The 18,894-nt window shown below is 45.6% G+C and overlaps 1 long non-coding RNA gene across 1 annotated transcript; it reads right to left on the bottom strand.

Moving 5' to 3' along the window:
* Positions 1 to 904: 904 nt before the first annotated feature.
* Positions 905 to 17,975, bottom strand: LOC123478503 (uncharacterized). Its single transcript, XR_006653712.2, has 3 exons — positions 17,719 to 17,975; positions 7,209 to 7,424; positions 905 to 1,092 (listed from the first exon to the last, which is right to left on the bottom strand). It is a non-coding gene; the product is annotated as an uncharacterized lncRNA (long non-coding RNA).
* Between the last annotated feature and the right edge of the window lie 919 nt (positions 17,976 to 18,894).

Genomic DNA, 18,894 nt, shown 5'->3' with positions numbered 1-18,894 from the left:
TGTCCTATGCTTCTCTTCCATTTAGCTGTTCCTGAGTTATGACCTTTTATAATAAACTGGTGATTTAGTAAGTAAAATGTTTATCTGAATTCTGTGAGCCACTTTAGCAAATTAATTAATCCAAGGAGTGGGTTGGGAACCTCTGATCTATAGTAGGTCGATCAGAAGTACAAGTGACCTGTGCTTGTGACTGACATCTGAAGTATGCATGTTGGGGCAATCTTGTAAGATTGAGCTTTCAACCTATGGGTTCTGATGCAATCTCCAGGCTATGACTTCCAATTCAAAACTGAGTTAAACTGTGAATACCCAGCTGGTATTCCTTGCTGGTGTGGGACCTCCCCACCCCACCCCTGACTCCCACACCCAATATAATTGGGTGCAGAATCATTTTACAATGGAATCAGAGTAACTAGAGTTCCATTGTCAACCAAATCACTTACTGGTGGGACAACCTCAGTTAAATCATCATAATTCTTTGGGTTGTTTTTCCAGCCTGGGCCAGCTTGGCTGATCTTGGCTGGATACACTCTTGTGTATGGGCCAGAGACTGGCAGTGTAAGATAACCAGACACAGCTGTCTTCCACAGGATCTCCCATCCTTGCCAAGTGAGTGCAGGCTTTCTCACTGAGTGTCTGTATGAGGACTCCAGGTGGTGGTTATGAGGCTTGGGGCTGGCACACCCTCCCTCTGCTATATTCTGCTGCCCAAGCACATCACAAGGGCAGTCCTGATCCAAAGGTTAGGGCAATAAATTCAGTCACTTGATAAGAGAAGTTAAAAATCATTGCAAAGAGGTGTAGACACAAAGAAATAACTACAATTTTTGCAAACAACTTAATGCAAAAGGTAAAACAAAAAAGCCAAACTAAAAATCAAACCAGTACAAAAATTCTAGTCACAATTTATTTAGTCTTAGGAGGCGGAAAAACAATCAATTGTGGCCATGCTTCAAGAATCAATGGCCGCCGGCATAGTCTGTCTCCCTGCACGCTGGCTGTATACTTGCAGAGTGAAGATCTTAAGAGAGCATCTTTGATTCAGGGTTTGGTTCTCATGCCTGTTCTCCACATTGGCCTCTTGATATTTCACTGCAGATAATGGGGGAGAATATTTGGTAAATTTTAAAAGTTGTCTGAGGTTCAGATGAAGCATAATCAGGTTTTACTTGTGTTCAGATTTTCTTTACTTGTTCTGCCAACTTGGAATCATTTAATAACAAGTGATCCTCACTCCTGCTTGCAATGATCTTGAAATTTAATACGCCCAAGAATTGACTCAAATGGCTTAAATTCCAGGACAACTCTGATATAGGTTCAACTTCTTTGAATCGTGAGGACTCTAGGATCTCCTTGGAGTCTCTGTTTACTCTAGTGAATGTTCCTGATTTCTCCCAGGGACAGGCTGTAGACCACCAGTGTGGTATCACCTGTCTCTTAGATGCATGTTGATCTGGAGCCAGCCCCTGAACTAATAGATCTTGACATCCCCTTTGTCAGAGAGCACCACCCGCAGATTGTAGGGAGGACACCCTTATCAGTCCATGGTTTTGTCTCTCCTCCTCTAGAATACTGAAAAGAACAGAACCCAATGCCGCCCTTGTGTTTGCTGGAATTACAATTATGTAAGCCATCTCTTTTTAAAGAAGCTCAGATCTGGGCTATGAAACTGAAGTTAATATCCACAATTGCTTATAGCTGAGCCATACATTTACATGTTATGATGAAAAGAAGATGAAATTTAAAAAAACTACCCTTTTCTTGTCAATATTAATAATGAAGCAAACTCTGCTTTTGTCAAGAAAATGTCAATATGATGAATGGCTATTGATAGCAGCAGTCAAATCTGCACACTTGGCAGGTGACTATTGAATAAAATCAGAGATTTGTTTGTGTAAAAATATAATTAATAGAAAATGTCTTCCTAATATTTGTCACGAAGTTGCAGTGAAATAATAATAAAATGTAAAGAACTGTAAAGCCAAGAAGAGTATGGATATATTATCTTTATGATAATATATCCATAAAGATTTAAGAAAATCACATATCATATTATGTGATTTTCTTAAAGACCAGAAAACACAAGTTGGGATGCATTTTTTCCTCTCAGGGACTCTTCAGCAACTGCCTCTCACAAATGAAAGGCTTTTTTGCTGGGAGCCAGGGAGGGGTGTGTTACCTGGGCACCTCTCTGAGCTGGACAAGCAGTTCATTAACCCTCACACTATGCCCATGAGAACAGAGGCAGGAGGCATCGTTATCTGCTTTTCACAGATGGACCAGTCAGATCCCAGAATCATCACACAGTGATGAACCCTGCAAGTGGTCGTGATGTTCTGCTGTCCAAGGTCAAAATGCTTTTCTAGCCCATTCGATGGGGCCTTGCAGGCCGTGGAGGACTGAAGGAGAGCAGATGAAAGGCAGCAAGTGTCACTCTCAGTTGGCTCCTTTAAGGAAGGCACTGCAGCCCTGAAATGCCGTAGTGAGAACTGCCTTGTGGAAATGAACATATCTGTTTCTTCTAAATAAATCTCATCTTTTAAAACGTAAGATTTCAACAGTAAAAGTTTGGATGAGATGTGGAGTATGAATACTTTTTTTAAGTGAAAAGGCCAGAGGTACCTGCTTCTTAGTTCACAAAGGGCATCTCTCCGTCAATGTCAGACAAATGTTCAGGACCAACAGAAAACCTGTCCAGGTGCCCCTTCCTATGGTTTCCTATGGGTTATGCTTTTTTTCTGCCCCTTGTCCTAGCGACCCTGGCACACCCCTGCCTGTGTGCTAATGGTGACGCCAGAACAGACCTAACGAGGTGCACCAGATCGGGATAATTTGAGGTTGGGGAGGGATGCCTGCCTCATTAACCACGCAGGCTGCCTTCTGGGCCTAAATGGCCTGAGGAAGGGTATTGTGAGGGCTCCTGCATCTGTCAGGCCCACCAGATGTCCCCACACCCTCACTGCTTGGAAAGCCATTCATCTTTGTCTATTATTTGCCATGGTGGGCCTAGCTCCTAATTAGGCCCCTGGTGAAAGCCCTGTGAGAAGGTAGAACTCTCAGGGAGTTCTGGAGTGTGTGCTGGAGTGGCCTGCCCCACCCTACGCAAGGGCTAGCCTCTTGCCTCCAGGGAGGAGTGAGAAGTGAGTGCCAGGCAGGCTGGCTTTGTAAGAAATCACCCACAGTGAGGTGCCAGGTTCTGTGTTTGTGGTTTTTATCTTATTGTAGACTTCTGAGAAGGAGCCAGTGGGTGGTCCCTGGAGCAGAGTAGGCTGAGGAGCAAAGAATTCTTGCCACGAAGAGAGGACATTCTGCCACCCCTGAGGTGGATGTTAGGCACCCATCCCTCTGTCTTTCTACCCTCCAACTTGGGGGAGTGGTTTGGAACCATACCCTCCATTTATCTACCCTCGCAACTGGCAGGGTCTCAGTCCTGCACCCCTCTGTCTTTCAGCCATCACAGATGCAGACTTCGGATCTGCCCTACCTCAGCAGCAAGAGACTCAACAAGGATGTGAATGCTTTCAGGAATATTGCTATATGTCTTTGTGAATCTCTCTGTCTTGCCCGTCTTTCTCTCCCTGCCCCCTATCTCTGAATTACATGGCCCCCTACAATTGTTTATAGACTGATTGTAAAGAAAATTGAGAAGAAAATTTGCAGGTCACACCACAAAGTGTCTCTTCTATCACTCACAACCTTCATTGGTAGGTTTTGTTTTCTTTCCCCAAAATTAAAAAAAAAAAAAGAGTAAATTGATCTGTTGCCAAATTACCGCCAGTAGGACTCTAGTGGCTTTGTTTCTCTCAGAGGTGAGGGTGATGAAAAGTGCTGGGGGTTTCTCCAGCCCCGCGCCAGGCACTTTCTTTAGGGTTCACCCAGTCTTGTTTTTGCTTTCTTGACTATGACCCTGCTTCTCAGCCACAGTGACTCCCACCAGCACTAGGTACAAGAACGCTTCGTCTTGAAAAGGAGACAGGCATGGGATTTATGGGAGGGGCTTTGCCCTTGGGTGGGGGGTGTTTGTCCTTGGAGTTGTCCAGAGGAAACTCTGCTTTGTCTGTGGAGCTGAGCCAAGACCCAATTCCATCCCTGGCAGGAGTAGTGGGAGGTTGTGGTACAGGGCATTCCACTGGGATGTTCCTGGCAGACACACACAGGGTGTTCCCAGGGCTGCCTTAATCCAGATCACGTAAAAGGGAGGGGCTCCTTGGAAGCACTTTCTAAACAAAGAAGAGCTTCCCAACTGCAAAATCTAAATCCTGTTATACCTAGAGCCAAAATGGCAAAATTGGTGGTGCTTGCAGCTTGAATAACCTGGATAGATGGCTTCACTGGTCTGGTCTTGTTTATACAATAGGGTGATCTTGTTCTCTGCCTCCCCCACCGAGTGCTGTCAGTCTTTACTGGGGAAAGAGGTCACACGAAGACAAGATCTGTTATTATTATTAAGTTGTTTGGGGTTTGATAGCATATTCATGGATCTATTCAATTTAAAATACATTTCATTTCCTTAGCACAGCAAATGCCATCCTCCCCATCTTCCAACGGTTGAGGAATTTAATATTGAAGGGATTTCACTTGGCAGGTTGCATCTGTGAACATTCAGCTCTGATTTGAGGTGCACAAGAGGGAGAAAAAGACAAGTTTGTTCAACTCAGCAAATGAAAAAGAAATTTTACTGAATCTTGAGAGTTTATATGTAGCAAAGAGAACAGGAATCAAAACACCCCCTTCCCTCATGAGCTCAGACGGCTGCGCATACAGTCAGCGTGAGCACACGTGCGTGTCTGCAGTTTTAGTGGGGAGGATGGACTTGGCAGATGAACGGGCTGATGTCTTTGTGTTCGGCTGCAGCTGATGGTAATCAGTGAGGCTGTAACTACCATCTTTCAGAGCTAAATGGAGGCACAGCAGAGCTGGGCTGGGCTGAAAGTGGGTCCTCTGCTCTGAGGGAGAGGCAAGGTCCCACCCTGTCTGGGGTCAGGGTGCTAGTGCAAACTCACTGCTCCTGGTGCCCACAGCAGAGACGCTCATGCCTGCAGCAGGCTGGGAAAGCGGCCTTAGCACTCAGACTGACTGAGCTGCACTTTGGGCTGATGGGGAGCCGATCTGATGATGTACATAGGGGGGTGAATTCTGGATGACACACCAACAAAAACATTTACATTATTACCTTTAAATACTTCAAAATGGTGGGAGGCTTGGAGGGGTACTAGAGGAAAAGAAACAATAGAAAACAGGAATGGGGCTGCAAAGTGCATCTTGTCTAGCATAGGAAGACTTGAGAGTAGACTTGGGGTCAGCATTTTGGGTTTCAGGTGGCTATTGGGACCCACGTGACTTACAACAGGTTGAATTATTACTGGGTCATTTACCCCATCAAGCAAATCAGAACATCTACCTTTTTTTCTATATTGAATAAGAATATATATTTTTTAACTCAAAGTATATAACATCACATCCTGCTAAACTTTCTTACTTCTGATAATGACTATTAAGAACAGAAATACATTCTGATAGAAATTTGAATTTTTAAAGTACAGCTATTACCAATAAACAGCATATTCCCTAGCCCCCACATTCCACATCCATAAAGAAATCATCTCTGATTCTGTCCTTGAACTATTTCAGTTAATTAAAAGAATGTGGAGGAAGCCCTTCTCTCTGGTTTGGTACTGTTAATTATGGAGGTATTCAATATGCCACTGCAAATGGCATTCTGCTAGCGCTTAATTAAAATAAATACAGAAATTTAAATGAACTAAACAGATTTTGGCACTGGTCTGTAGGTACAGGGCCAAATTATATGTGTGGATATAACACAAGCAGAGGAATAAATCTTTACTCTTGCTTTTAATGGATTGGCACCTGGCCAGACGTAGGAGATGCAGCCTGCTGTTTCTACCACGGAGTCTGTGGGCGTTGCCACAGCCCCCCTTCCTTACACCCACTGTCCTCTACCTTCCCCACTGTGGGCAGTTTTAGGGAACCCACTCCAGATCTTAGAGGATTGGTGCCAGTTTGTTTTTGAATTCATCTTTTCTCTAACAATTCAGAATGTGAAGAATAACATGTATTTTTCTCCACCTTTCATCAAATGCTCTGAGACGTTTTTCAGATATGAACTCATTAATTTTTCCCACTCTTCTGCAACGCAGGGAGTTGGAAAGGAAGACGGCTCCCCGACTGACTGAGTAGGAAGTGGGAGAGGTCTACAGAGAAAACTGTCATCTTGTGGTTGCCGCAGCTTTGGCCACGATTTCCAAGGCTATGGTAACAAGTGTAGGGTGCCGAAACCTCACCTTTGTGCCATCCACCAAACTACTGCTGTTAAGGAATTAGATGGTGCAGATCAAGTGGATGGGGCTGTTCATTCGCAGATTTCCAATTTCTTCAGAGCATTCTTTTGTGTATAAATAGTTGATGCATCAGATCTTCACGGATGCTACCTTCTGGAACCTATTTGCTGGTTCTCTCAGGTAGCAGAAATGTGTATGTGAAAGCAGCACAATTGCCTTTTATTATTTAAAAATTCATAACTGCATTCTTCTAAAACAATTATAATTGAATTTAACTTAGAGAATATATTGAGTGCTCTGTCATAGGAAAGGACTCATTTGGTTAAAAGTGGTAGAAACCCAACAGGACTAACTTACAATAAAAAGTGAATCATTGGAAGTATATGGGGGTCTCAGAGGCCCGAGGAGCAAGACAGAAGTGACAGAAGTGGGGATGAAGCAGTAGTTCAGGACACAGTGAGCCAAGCACTGAACTGTCTCAGGACTCTCTTCTCCAGCCCTGCACTCTACTTCTCTCTCTGTGAGCTTGTTTCCCCTCCCTCCTCAGAGTCCTCCTCTTCCCTCTTCCTCCTCCTTCTCTCCCAGAACTTCTGTGTCTACTCATCTTGCCAATGAGAAAAGCTAGGCTGTACATCCTACTGTTTTAGTCACTGGGAGAGGCCGTATGGTTGCAATCTCTGGTCCTGAATCAGGAAACCTGGAAATAGTAACTTACTGGGGCTTCAGCGGTGGGAGCATGGGCACCTACAAACATATGACTATTCCTTAGAGAACAATGTGGGTGGTGGAAGAAGGAGGAATTCCTTGAGGGGATGATGCTCTGAGAAGGGGGCCCTGGATGATGAAAGTGGCTGATGCTGATTACATGTGGCACACCTAACTTGGTTCAAAGGTTATGTGCATACCTACCTTAGGGCAAAGCATGGTGCTGAGGGAGCAAGTGCAGAAAGGAATGAGACATACAAGATCCATGCAAGTGACTCCAGCACTGTAATCCGAGGCATTGCACTGAGACTGAGATGCAGACTCAATGAATGAATGGCTGTCACATGAGTGAATCAGTACAATACATTTGTTCCAGGAATGCATTCGTGCGAGATTCTCCCTGATCATGTGGGGGGCATCCTGCAAAGGAGGGAGACACATTCTGGGATGATCAGAGGACATAAGTAGGTTGCAGGCATAACATATTTTGGGGACAAAAGCTCTAATAAGTGGTCATTACAGCGGGAAAGAATGGCTTCAGAAAGGATGAGAAGAGGGAGTTTGAGGGCCACCTGGGACTCAGGAGCAGTCTGGTGGCTGGTGTTTGGGTGTGTGGGTGAAATGACCTGTGTTAGTCTGCTAGGGCTGCCTTAGCAAAGCTCCACAGACTGGGTCTCTTATCAGACATTTATGTTCCCACAGTTCTGGGGACTGCAAATCCAAGATCAAGATGATAGTAGGGCTGATTTCTCCTGAGGCCTCTCTCCTTGGTGTGTGGATGATCTTTCTCCTGCTACTTCCTCACAGGGCCTTTTTCTGTGTGTTCCTACCTCCAGTGTCTCCTCTCTGTCTTCTCCTAAGGACACCAGTTGGATTGGGTTAGGACCCACACTAACAGCCTCATTTTAACTGAGTCAAGTCTTTAAAGACCCTATCTCCAAACAGTCATGTGCTAATTTATTGAGGTTAGAACTTCAAGATTTAAATTTTGGGGGTACACAATCCAGTCAGTGACGTGGTACAAATGGACGTCTTGCTGGGGTCCTCTACTAGTGAATATTAAACTTTGGGTGAGGAATTTGTCCTTTATCTCAATAAGCAGTTGTGATTAGTCTTTGTCCCCTGGACAGTTAATGGGTTAATTGTAAATAGGCCCAATGGGGGTTAGACTGAAATGGGAGACAGATAAGAAGATGCCTCTGCTTACCCTATATTTAGTGTTGTTGAACAGGAAATTATTGAATACAAAGGTTCAGTTTAGGTTAGCAGCCCTGTCTTCTAGTTGGCACCCTCTGCTGCTGGGGATGCAAAACAGCATTAAACCAGGTCTAGTGACCATGCAAGCCTCTAAGGTGCCCCAAGGGAGATCAGGGCAGGAAGAGGAGAATCAAAGGTTCTAAAGGGTAATGAAGGGCCTCTCTGAGACCAAGCCAGCAGGTGCAGGGGCCACCGGCACAGAATCAGGAATCTCGTCTCTGGGACATTATGTTTAGAGGTACAAAGAAGCTAAAGAAGTTTGTGGGACTGAGGTGACAGGCAGGGGAGCTGGACCTCCAGGAAAACGCTGCATTGGGTGCTGGATTTGGTTCTGGTGATTGGAGGAGCCTGGGTTGTTTTGGGAGTGGCTTGGGAAGGGTTCAAAGAGCAGGCCCTAAGATACTGCATTGTGTTTGCTTTCTGACCCCTGGCTTCTCAAAGCTTGTTTAGAACCCTCACCCCATCTGCTCCTCCTGCTTAATGTCCCCTGACTTTGTTTGATGGCAAAGACAGGTATTCTCCCCGCATAGAAGGAAGTAACTCTTGTTTATGGCCTCCTCTGTGCAGGACTGCAGTAAACCCAATCCTGTTTCTAAGAGATGTGGAATTAGTGCCAATTTTTGCAGGAAGCTTCTTGGCACTGATTAAAAGCACTGGAGGCGATGGTGAGAATTGCTGGAACTTTTTTTACTCTCTCCCAGAGCTGCTCATTAGAGATGCTGGGAGGAACCAACTGCTGTCAACAGCCTTGATGTATTGTAAGACATGCAATCGGGGACCACTGAGAGTCCGTACTTCTGCCTTAATGGGGAAAATTACGGGGCTGACATTTGGCATCTTCAGAGTCACTCTGCAGTCCTCCCCTCACAAAACTTGTCTCCTTGCACACTGGTGGCCAGACCAAGCCAGCATGCTCTAAATTAGATGCCTGCTTTTTCCCTTTTACCACTCCCCCCCGCCCCCCACTTAGGTACTGTATGGTTTCTGAGCTTACCATCTAAAAACACTTGAAGACATTGAATCATTGAAGGAAATATAGTTATTCAATAACATTTAAATAACATCTAAACATGGCTGTAAAAATTACAGAAGTTAGGTGAAACCTGTAATTAAAATAGGAAATACATATTCATCTAATACATCGATATGTTTAAATTTAAACATAAACATGGGTTCTAAAAGACGCCATGACCAAGATGCAAGTGAAATATTTAATCTTTTCTACTGCCTTGCTCCACTCCTTAACAAGTCTTAATTGGCTAACAGCCACAGGTACCGCACCATGTAAGACCCCTTCTTCATTAACGTGGGGGTAGCAACCTAACATGTGTGTGACAATTAGGGATAAAATGCTATGACACATAAGGAAATGCTCAATGTTGTGGCATGGCCTGGGTGGGCTGACGGCATCCAGGCACCTGGGTGGAGGAAGGAAGGAAGGGAGGGCATTTCAGTCCAGGGGACATTGAAGAAAGTGGCAATGGTGACTGTATGGCGAGTGAGGCCCAGGGCTGTTTCTGTCTGGCAATAGAAGGGACTGGCAGAGGAAGGGGAGAGATGGAGATTGGGGGAGCTTGGAACTCAGGAGATCCTAAGGGCATCCAGGGAAGGAGAGGCCAGGGATATGTACAGTGGGGGCAGGAGGCATGGAGAGGAAGGGACAGGGTGACACACATTTCAAAGAAACAGTCAAGAGGTTTTGTCTGTTTGTGGTAGAACTTCCAAGCTTCCAGGAACTGTTCTTTTTAGAGTCACCATCAACTTCCTTCTCTTCACTTCATTTCTGCATTTCAGACTGTTGATCTCCCGCGCCTCTTCCCTGGGGTTCTAGAATGCTGGTAATGGTTACTTTTGTGCATTCAACTTGGCTACTTCAGGATATCCAAATATTTGGTCACAACCCACCTAGATGTTGCTGTAAAAGTATTTTTATATGAAGTTGACATTTAAATCAGCAGACTTTGAATTAAAAAGATTCCCCTCCACAATGTGGGTGGGCCTCATCCAATCAGCTGAAAGTAGTAAGAGCAATGACTGAGGTCCCTTAGGAAGAGGGAATTCAGCCTCTAGCCTGTGTGCAGATTGGAGCTGCACCACCAATTCTTCCATAGGTCTCTAGCCTGCCAGCTTGCTCTACAGAGTTCAGACTTGCCAGCCCCCACAAATCCCTTTTTCTCATGGAGCTGACATCATATGTAGGGAGACTCATGGGAAGTAAATAAGCCAGTACTTGGCACGTCCCAGTGTGCTGAGCTATGTGGGAGTAAAAATGCAGATAAGGTATCTAGGGAGTGGAATAGCTAACTGGGGAGGGTGAAGAGTGGTTTCTGTTCCATAGAGTACAGCAGGAAAGGCCTCGCTAATATGGTGACATTGGAACTGAGAGGAGGGAGGGAGCAAGCCTTGACGTTTGGTGGATGAAATGAGGTTTCAAATCACTCAGGAATCTAATCATCTGGGGGAGGGTCTTCTCTGAAATATCACATCCCTTACACCTCTCCCCAAAGGTCAGTTGAATGATCAGTTTCTCTAGTCTGTCCCTTTTCTTTCATTCTGGTGATTTTCTTAATATGCTTCATGATCCTTGCAGTCTAGTTATTTTGAAGTTGGCAGGATGGGTGAATTTATACAGATAGCTGGTGTAAATTTCCCCTGTTATTGTGTGTGTCCCCTGAATATGAAAACTTCTGAAGAGTTCTGTGTATGTGGGGATAGCCTATTGACTAATAGGGCTTACTTTAGGGTAAGTGAGTAGATGGCTGAATATTGGGAAAAAGCTGTCTTCATCTGTCTACTTATTTACCCATCCATCCATCTATCCATCCATCCATCCATTCCATCCATCAGTCTACTCATGCATCTGTCTTAACTGTTTTGTATGGAGTAAAGTATCATTGTGTTCACCAAAATCTGGGAGTGTGGGGACAGCTCAGGTAGATATTTTATGGTTGGGCATTCAATTCCTTCACATTCCAACCTTATTTTTGGTTCCCCTTCCATGCTTACCTACAATCTCCCCATGTCTTAGGTTCTGTGCATGACAATTTATCTTCCACTCAGGGCATGGCATGAGATTGAAAGTCAGACCTCCTGGGTGTCCATTCTGGCTTCCATGCTTACTAGCCCTACGAGTTTGGGCAAGTTGTGTAGCGTCTCTGTCTCTTGATCTCCTCAACTACAAATGGAGATAGAAATTGCACTGATCTCTCAGAGCTGTTGTGAGCACTGGATGTGAGAATGTGTGCCAAAGGTTTATCACTGGCCTTAGAACATGATCATCACTCAAATGCATGTTAGCTGACATTATGGTCATTGTAATCACTATCATTAGTGCAGTTATTATTCTTTTGCTTTACCCCGTTTTTGGTGAATCTCTGGCCATGATGCTTTATTTTGATGATGAGTCTCTTCCTATTGTTTTTGCAATTGAGTTTATTCTGCTGTCTAGCTCTTTTGTTGTCTCTCTCTCTCTTACTGGTAATCATTTTACTATAATTTTTCTAGTATCTAAGTGGGAAGAGGAGGGACAAAGGTGGGTGCTTGTTTGTCTTTTTTTCTTTTATTTTTGAGAGTTCCAAATCATCTAGGATGATTTGGTTTATTTTATTCAAAAGATAACATAACTTTTTTTTATAGTGGTGTGATGGAGAAGACACCGAGCTCTTACATATCTAAATTTCTTCCTGAGCAGTTTAATAAGCCCTCCTCACTCTGCGTGTCTGAGCTTTACGAAAGTCATCATCTTGTGTCAGCTGTTCCTATTGGCCCACAGATCACTGCAACTTACTTTAGTGTCTCTCGGGAAGCCCAAAGCATTTTACACAGCATAACCCTTTCGTTACTAAGTGGAAGGGTGGATTACAGTATTAACTGATCCACTATAAATAATATGTCTGCACTAACAGGATAACAGGTAACGGACCATCATTTACTCAGTTCATCATGGTTCCCATGAGCAGGTGAAAGAACTGTATTGCAGCAAGTCACTCCTTATTCTGTAACTTTTAGCTGAAAAAAAGGAGCAGCCATTCTTGCTACAGATTTGCAGAGTATTTGTGAGGGTGCATGAAAGAAAAGCAAGTTCAGATCTGTGGGTGCTCAGCTTCATACCATAAGCACAATGGATGCAAAAATATGTGAATAAAACTCACATTATTCTCTGATTAATTCTCTTTTTCTTCAGTTCTGTCATGGTTGCCTCCCCACTCAGTCCCCAGAGATCTGCACCAGAGACCCGACCCTTCCTTGGCTCCCAGGTGGACGTGGTTGGTTGAGTCCTCCCTGTGGTGAGGACAACAGTTGCCCAGGTCAGGCTGAGGTGCTGCAGTCACAAGTGCATGGTTGTCCTGGACTCCTATCCACAATACTTATATATTTAAAACTTTTATTGTAGAGTGATGAACTTTAGAGAGGATAGCCTTCTTCTAAGGGTCTGGTGGCTAAGGGGGTAATGTGGTGCTGGGAAGCCAGACACCTCCAGTCTTTCCTTAATCAGACCAATAATGCATCAACAAAGAGTGAGTACATTTGCCTTGTGTTTCTCATCTATTCTCAAGTGGCAAAGTGACCCAAAACTTAGTGGCTTAAAATAACAATGATTGTTTATTGTCTCCCCTGGTTTCTGTGGTCAGGAATTCAGGAGGAGTTCAGCGGGAAGTTTCTGGCTTAGGGTCTCTCAGGAAATTACAGTCAGACAGTCTCTGTGACAGGGTCATCTCAAAAGCTTTCTTGATAACATGTGTGGAGCCTGGGTTGGGGACACTGCAGTAACCGGGCCCCTCAGGCATCAGTGGTCTGTCTATATAGTGTTTCTACTGTAGTATAGCTGATTTGCTATGTGGCAGCTCAGAGGTCCAAGGGCACCTCTCCTGCAAGAGAGAAAGGGAGAGAGGGAGATGGAGAGGGAGAGAGAAGAGGAATTCACATCCCCTACCATGAACTGGCCCCAGAAGTCACACAGCACCATCTTTGTCACTTCGTTTTCTGAGGCATTCATTTGTAAACACACACCCAGATACAGGGGGAATAAAAAATAGACTGCAGCTCTGGATGAAACAGATTTTGAAAGAGCATGCAGGGCTGACAATATAGTATTGCTACGGTCATTTTTGGAAAACATCATCCACTTACCATAAAGTCGTCAGTTTTTTTTAAAACAAAGGTAATTTTTCTTTCAAAAGGTGGTTGCTCTCCGCTGGTTGCCATAACAGTGCACACCTTGGTCATTTGTCTTTCCCTCTGGACCACCAGTCTCAGGAGATGACTGTGGGTCCCTGTACTGTGTCATACTCTATCAGGGTGACTTTGGCAACTCACTTGATCAGGGTCAGTTTTTCCATTTCTAAAGTCAAGATGAAAACGCCAGTTCTCAGCATCTGGCTGGAAAGCTGGGTGGCATCTCAGCAGAGCACAGAAGCACCCAGTGTGAATGCACAGCCTGGGCAGTCTTCAAGTTTCAGCGTACGTCATAGAGGATTCTGCTATTGAATACTCCTGGGTTGATCCACACACTCTGAATGTGTTGACAGAAAGAGGCTTCCTGTTGCATGAGTAGCTTGAGGATGCAAACTATCTTTGCTCTCTGTGCATCAGTGGAATGAAAAATTAATAATTCTAGCAAGAATAGAGTGTCCCTAAGTGCTTCCATAGGATGGATACCTGCCGTCACCTGGCAGCACAACTCAGCTAGGGGCTCAGATGAATAGGGCATGGACTCCAGGGGCCATTCAGAAGTCAGCAGTTTGGAACTACGGAGTCAGGAGAGCCACCTGAAGCTTACTTAACTCCAGCCTAGTTAAAACACCTGCAGCTTGAGTCTTGGCTGTTTCACTCTCCCAGCCTTACAGTTCTGGAAACCTCCAAGGTTGTCTGTGCTGATATGTCCTGGGCCAGAGCCCTGGGGCTTTGTTGGAGGATCATGGGAGGGAGAGGTGGTAGAGAGCAGGGAGGGGAGTAGCTCCAGGGTTGCAGGGTTGGGGTTGCTGCTGGGGAGGGAGCAGGGTTGTGAACGGGGAAATGGGTGTCACAATCCCACCTCTGACATCAAGATGAGAGGCAGCAATGTGGGAAATTGTCAGTGACCAGACCGGGGACAAGTGGCACTTTTGCTGACTGGTCACAGATGACTGGTGGGTACCTGGTGACTCCTCTCTTAGCATGTGGGTCCATGGGACGTGCTGGGTCATTTGCTTTGTACCCTATAGAAGAGGCGGAGAGAGGTGGCCGAGCCCACCTGCCATCCCAGTTATGGGCAACCTCTGATTTTGAAGAGGGAACACAGGAGTTCATGGGACAGAGATGTCAGCCTCTGGCTTTAAGCTGGGCTTCACTGCCCTGTGGAGGCCCTGGGAGGGGCTGAGTGGTGGAGTGGCCCATGCAGGAGTGCTTGTGTTTATTTCATGGAAGAGGCAGCTTTGGGAGAGCAGGGTTTGGCATTTGATCAGATTTTACAGCTCGTGCTGGGCAAGCTTCTGTGCACCCAGCAGGATCTGCAGCAGTCAGCAATCCACACCACCCATCCATCAGCCTTGGGAAACTGGAGAAATGGCCCTCGCGTGGCAGAACCCGGTGGAATGCCAGCACACACAGCTTGTTCTGTTCATCCATTAATTCTTTTTTCCAGAGTCTTCTCCAGTTCTGGCAGCCAGTCCTGAATGCAGTTTGAATTTCTTTTCCTAGGACAGTACTGGTGCTTTTCAAAGTAAGCTGGTTACTCCTGCATGTTCTGAGCCAGCATTTGTCCACCAGTCCCTGCAGACTTTCTGAGCTGTGCTGTGTCTGTCCCCACTACTGAGAGGAGCATGGTGGCTCCATACCCTGGATCTATCTCAAGGTTCAGTCTTGTAATAGATGGAACTTCAAGGACAGGAAATTGCTTAGAGCAGAGAGTGCAGCCCACCACATGCAAGTGCCCGATTTCAATTTTCTAATGGGCTGTGCAAACTGCAAAATGGCATAATCCTGCCCTGAGTATTAGTTAATTAAAGACTAAAAGCTCCTATCCTCTGGTCAATCAGAGGAATGACTAGCAAGAAGGCTTGTCAGGGAAGGTGCTCATTGCAGAGGGGGACAGCCAGGCCCAGTGTGCAGAGGATGCTCTTTGTTAGACCTCCAGCAGCTCTAGCATGTGGACCCAGCTCTAGAATGTGGGGCAAGCATCACCTCACTGTCCACAGACACTGCTGGGCACAGGCTGGAGGGAGACAACCACACACAGAGATGAAGGCAGAAGTGGTTTAAACAAGTAGAAACAGGAGTCACTGTTCAGCAGGTCAGGAAGCTGAGACCTCAGGGGTCTGGGGCCTGCTCAGGAGAAGTCACCAACAGAGAGGACCTCTGGAAAACCCCTGGTCTCTGCAGGGCTACACAGAGCCATGCCCTCTGTGAGGACCTGAGAGCAGGGCTGCCCATGGCTCCCTCAGGATGGAGAGGAGAAGGGGAGGGAACCCAGAGACACAGAGGAAGGAGGTGTGAACGCACTTCCTTCAAGAGAGAGGAAGAGCACTTTGGGAGCGAAGAAGCCAGGACAGGGTGTGGGCCACAATGCAACGAACAATAGTGGCCACAGGAAGACTGCAGCTAAGGGGAGGAGCTGCCTTCCAGAAAGCAGGAGCTCCAGGTACCAGTTTGCCCTGCTGAGGGAGCAGCATCATCTGTGGCTCAGCACCCAGGCTGGATTTGAACCCTGCCCTTCCACTCCCTGGCTCTGTGGCCATCGGCATGCGGTACACGTGCCCTTTGCCTTGGGCCCTTTGCCTTGGTCTTCTCATTTGTAAGTAGAGGATTGTTAAAAATAACTCTCTGAAATGGGTCCCATTGGATTCCTTATGTAGAGATCTGGGAGAAATTTCTGGTATGAGGGAGGCATATTAGTCCTACTCTTGCTTCTGCTACTCCTGCTGTCCCCACTGCCCACCCTGCAGTGGATTCATGTGACATCTGCTGCCTGCACCTGGGAATTAAAGAAAAGAAGGAAGAATGGATGGAAGGAAGGAAGGAAGGAAGGAAGGAAGGAAGGAAGGAAGGAAGGAAGGAAGGAAGGAAGGAAAGAAAAGATGTGTTTTTAGAGTGGTGATTCCCAAATTTTCTCCACCTAAGAATCTCCTGGAATCTTCCGAAAATTCCAAAGCTGAGCACTCCCCATACCAATGAAATCCTAGGCTCTGGTTTTGGACTCAAACATTAGTGTGTTGTTGTGTTCTTTTTTAACTGCTCAGGAGATTCCGATGTGTGGACAGGTTTGGGAATAACCAGCCTAGATGTTTCTTTTAGAGAAAAAAGCCCATAGTGGTATGCATACAGGTGTTGGTTAAGCCTGTTTTTCTGGTGCCCTGGAATGTGCCAGCCCCATTTGCCAGCCCCATTTCTCTGTATTCTTTAAGGCCCAGGAGACCACCAGCCATTGGCCGGACTCCATGTGTGACCCAGGTGAAACTTGGGTCCTGATGAAGCAGGACCAGTGTCTGTGGCCACATTACACTATTTTGACTCTAAGAGAGTAATTTTGTTCTTGTCCTTCCCCATGCCTTCTTCCTGGATCAAGCCTTTCTCTCGCGTCTTTTGTTCTAGCTGGATCCAGGGATTACATAATCTCTGTGGCACTGACCTTCCCACTAATATCTGACACTCCCTTTAATAGCAGGAGATTCAAAGAGAACAAACCATTTCAAAGTGGATTTACCAGGACCCAGTAAGGGGCTATTATTACACATTAATTCTAAGCTCCTTCCCTCCTCTGCCTCAGGAATGAATTCATCATCTTTGGCAGTGGAGCTGGACTGTGCTCCCACACAATTCATTACTTTTCCTACCTGCCTGGGCATTTGCCGTGGTCCTTTTTCTTCCCCTTCCAAATGTCAGTGCCTCTTTCTATATCCAGGAAGATAATTTCCTTCTGGCTATTTTGCCACATATTTACCCACATCACATATTCTCTCTTCTATGTATCTGTGCGGTTCTGAAATTTAGATTTATCTATTTTGTTACTGAGTGAGAAATTGCCCTTGTCAGCGCTGTTTAGAAGAGTTTGGGGGTTGCAGTTACACATTACAGGATGCCGCAGAGCCATGCACACTTTGAGTGTGGAGGCTGTAACATCCTCTGGGATAGGGTGTCGGCTTCACGATTCGACACTCTGGCCTTGCACGAAACTGACACAGATCAGATTTCATGACCCAGCATTTGTGTTGAAAAACATTTCAGGATTATGTTTATTGTAATGTGTCTTCCCTGCCCCCATCCAATTTTATCTTAAAATCACATACACGTACATCACCTTATATTTGTGAAACATGACTATAATTTTCTCCTGGGAATCCTATATCCATCTTCTTTATTGCTCATCTTCTTTGAGCGTGGGCCCCTCAGGGAGCCGGCCTTTTATGTGGAAGAAAATGTGAAGGTACAGTCAACACAGCTATTGCTTTTAGCCCCTTCCTGGTCAGCCCTCTCCTCTTACCTTCACGTAATTGAATGATTCACGGTTTAGTCCACCTTCAGTGTAATTCATTAGCATCATGTTTCTCTCGGTGTCTGCTGGGTTTGCTATCCTGTGTCCACAGCCTGAGAGGCTCTGAAAGCAACTGCCTCACCCTCCTGGGAGATGTGGAGAAGTTTCCTTTCCCTTCTCAGCGGGTGTTTCAGTCAAATGTCCTGTGACACTCACTTCCTGGATCTTTATGTGTTTCTTCCCATAGAGTTAGTGACCACGTGGTTAATGTTGCTCCAGAGCAGCAGAGGTCATTATTATAAAATAGAGAAAAAAACCAAAATTAAAAAAGAGATCCTTGCAGGTTGAGGGAGGTGGAGTAGGAGCGGGGGAGTGGAAGGGACATTTTCCTCGGTGTTACATTGCACAATGAAGCACTGTAAATAAAACGAAATGTCAAACACACAGCTACGCTATTTCAGGCAGAGGACAGTAAAAGGAGGATGGATGTCATTAATGACAACCACGGTGTTTCAATAAAACCCCTCTTTACTTCTTCCCACTTCAGAGAACCCACATAGCCCTCTGCTGCTTCCCAAACCTTCACACACCCAGATGCAATAGGAGGCAGTGGTCTGTCCTCTCCGTGGGGTCTGGGCTGCTGCAGTGCGAGTGAGTGGGTGAGAGTGGGAGGTGCCCCAGACCACACAGAGCTGACTGACTCCTTGAATCCCAAGCTCTCTCTGCAGCTGGTGGACTCTGTGGTCCCTTCCTGGGGGGCCCCTCTGTGAGCCCCAAAGGCAGCAAAGCCACAGAGTTTGCCCAAGAAGCACTTTGCATTTCCCTAGTGCTCTAACTCACTAGTGATACCTGTTAGGTCACAGACTCTTCTCTGTCATGCTTTCTCATAGGCTCCTTGTATTATGAGAAATGGGCTCCCTTTTCCTCAATGACAATGGCTGATGTTATGGGGTAACACAACAATATTTCAATGAAAACGTGACAGGAAGCCATACCCTACTTTCTGTGGTTCTAGCTCTAAGTTAGTGTGATTACATTTTATGCTTTCTTATTGACGAAGTATATCCTAAACATTTCTGTTATGTACACTTACAACATTGAACATCAGTGTGATCATGCTAACAAATCTGTGCAAGTGTCATTGCCTATTCATTACACATCTAGAAATTCTCCACTCTTTTTTGA

Source organism: Desmodus rotundus, chromosome 1 (genome assembly GCF_022682495.2).
Source record: "Desmodus rotundus isolate HL8 chromosome 1, HLdesRot8A.1, whole genome shotgun sequence".
NCBI classification, from domain to species: Eukaryota; Metazoa; Chordata; class Mammalia; order Chiroptera; family Phyllostomidae; genus Desmodus; species Desmodus rotundus.
Note: the sequence above shows the minus strand (reverse complement) of the source record. Positions and strands in the feature narration are given on the sequence as shown.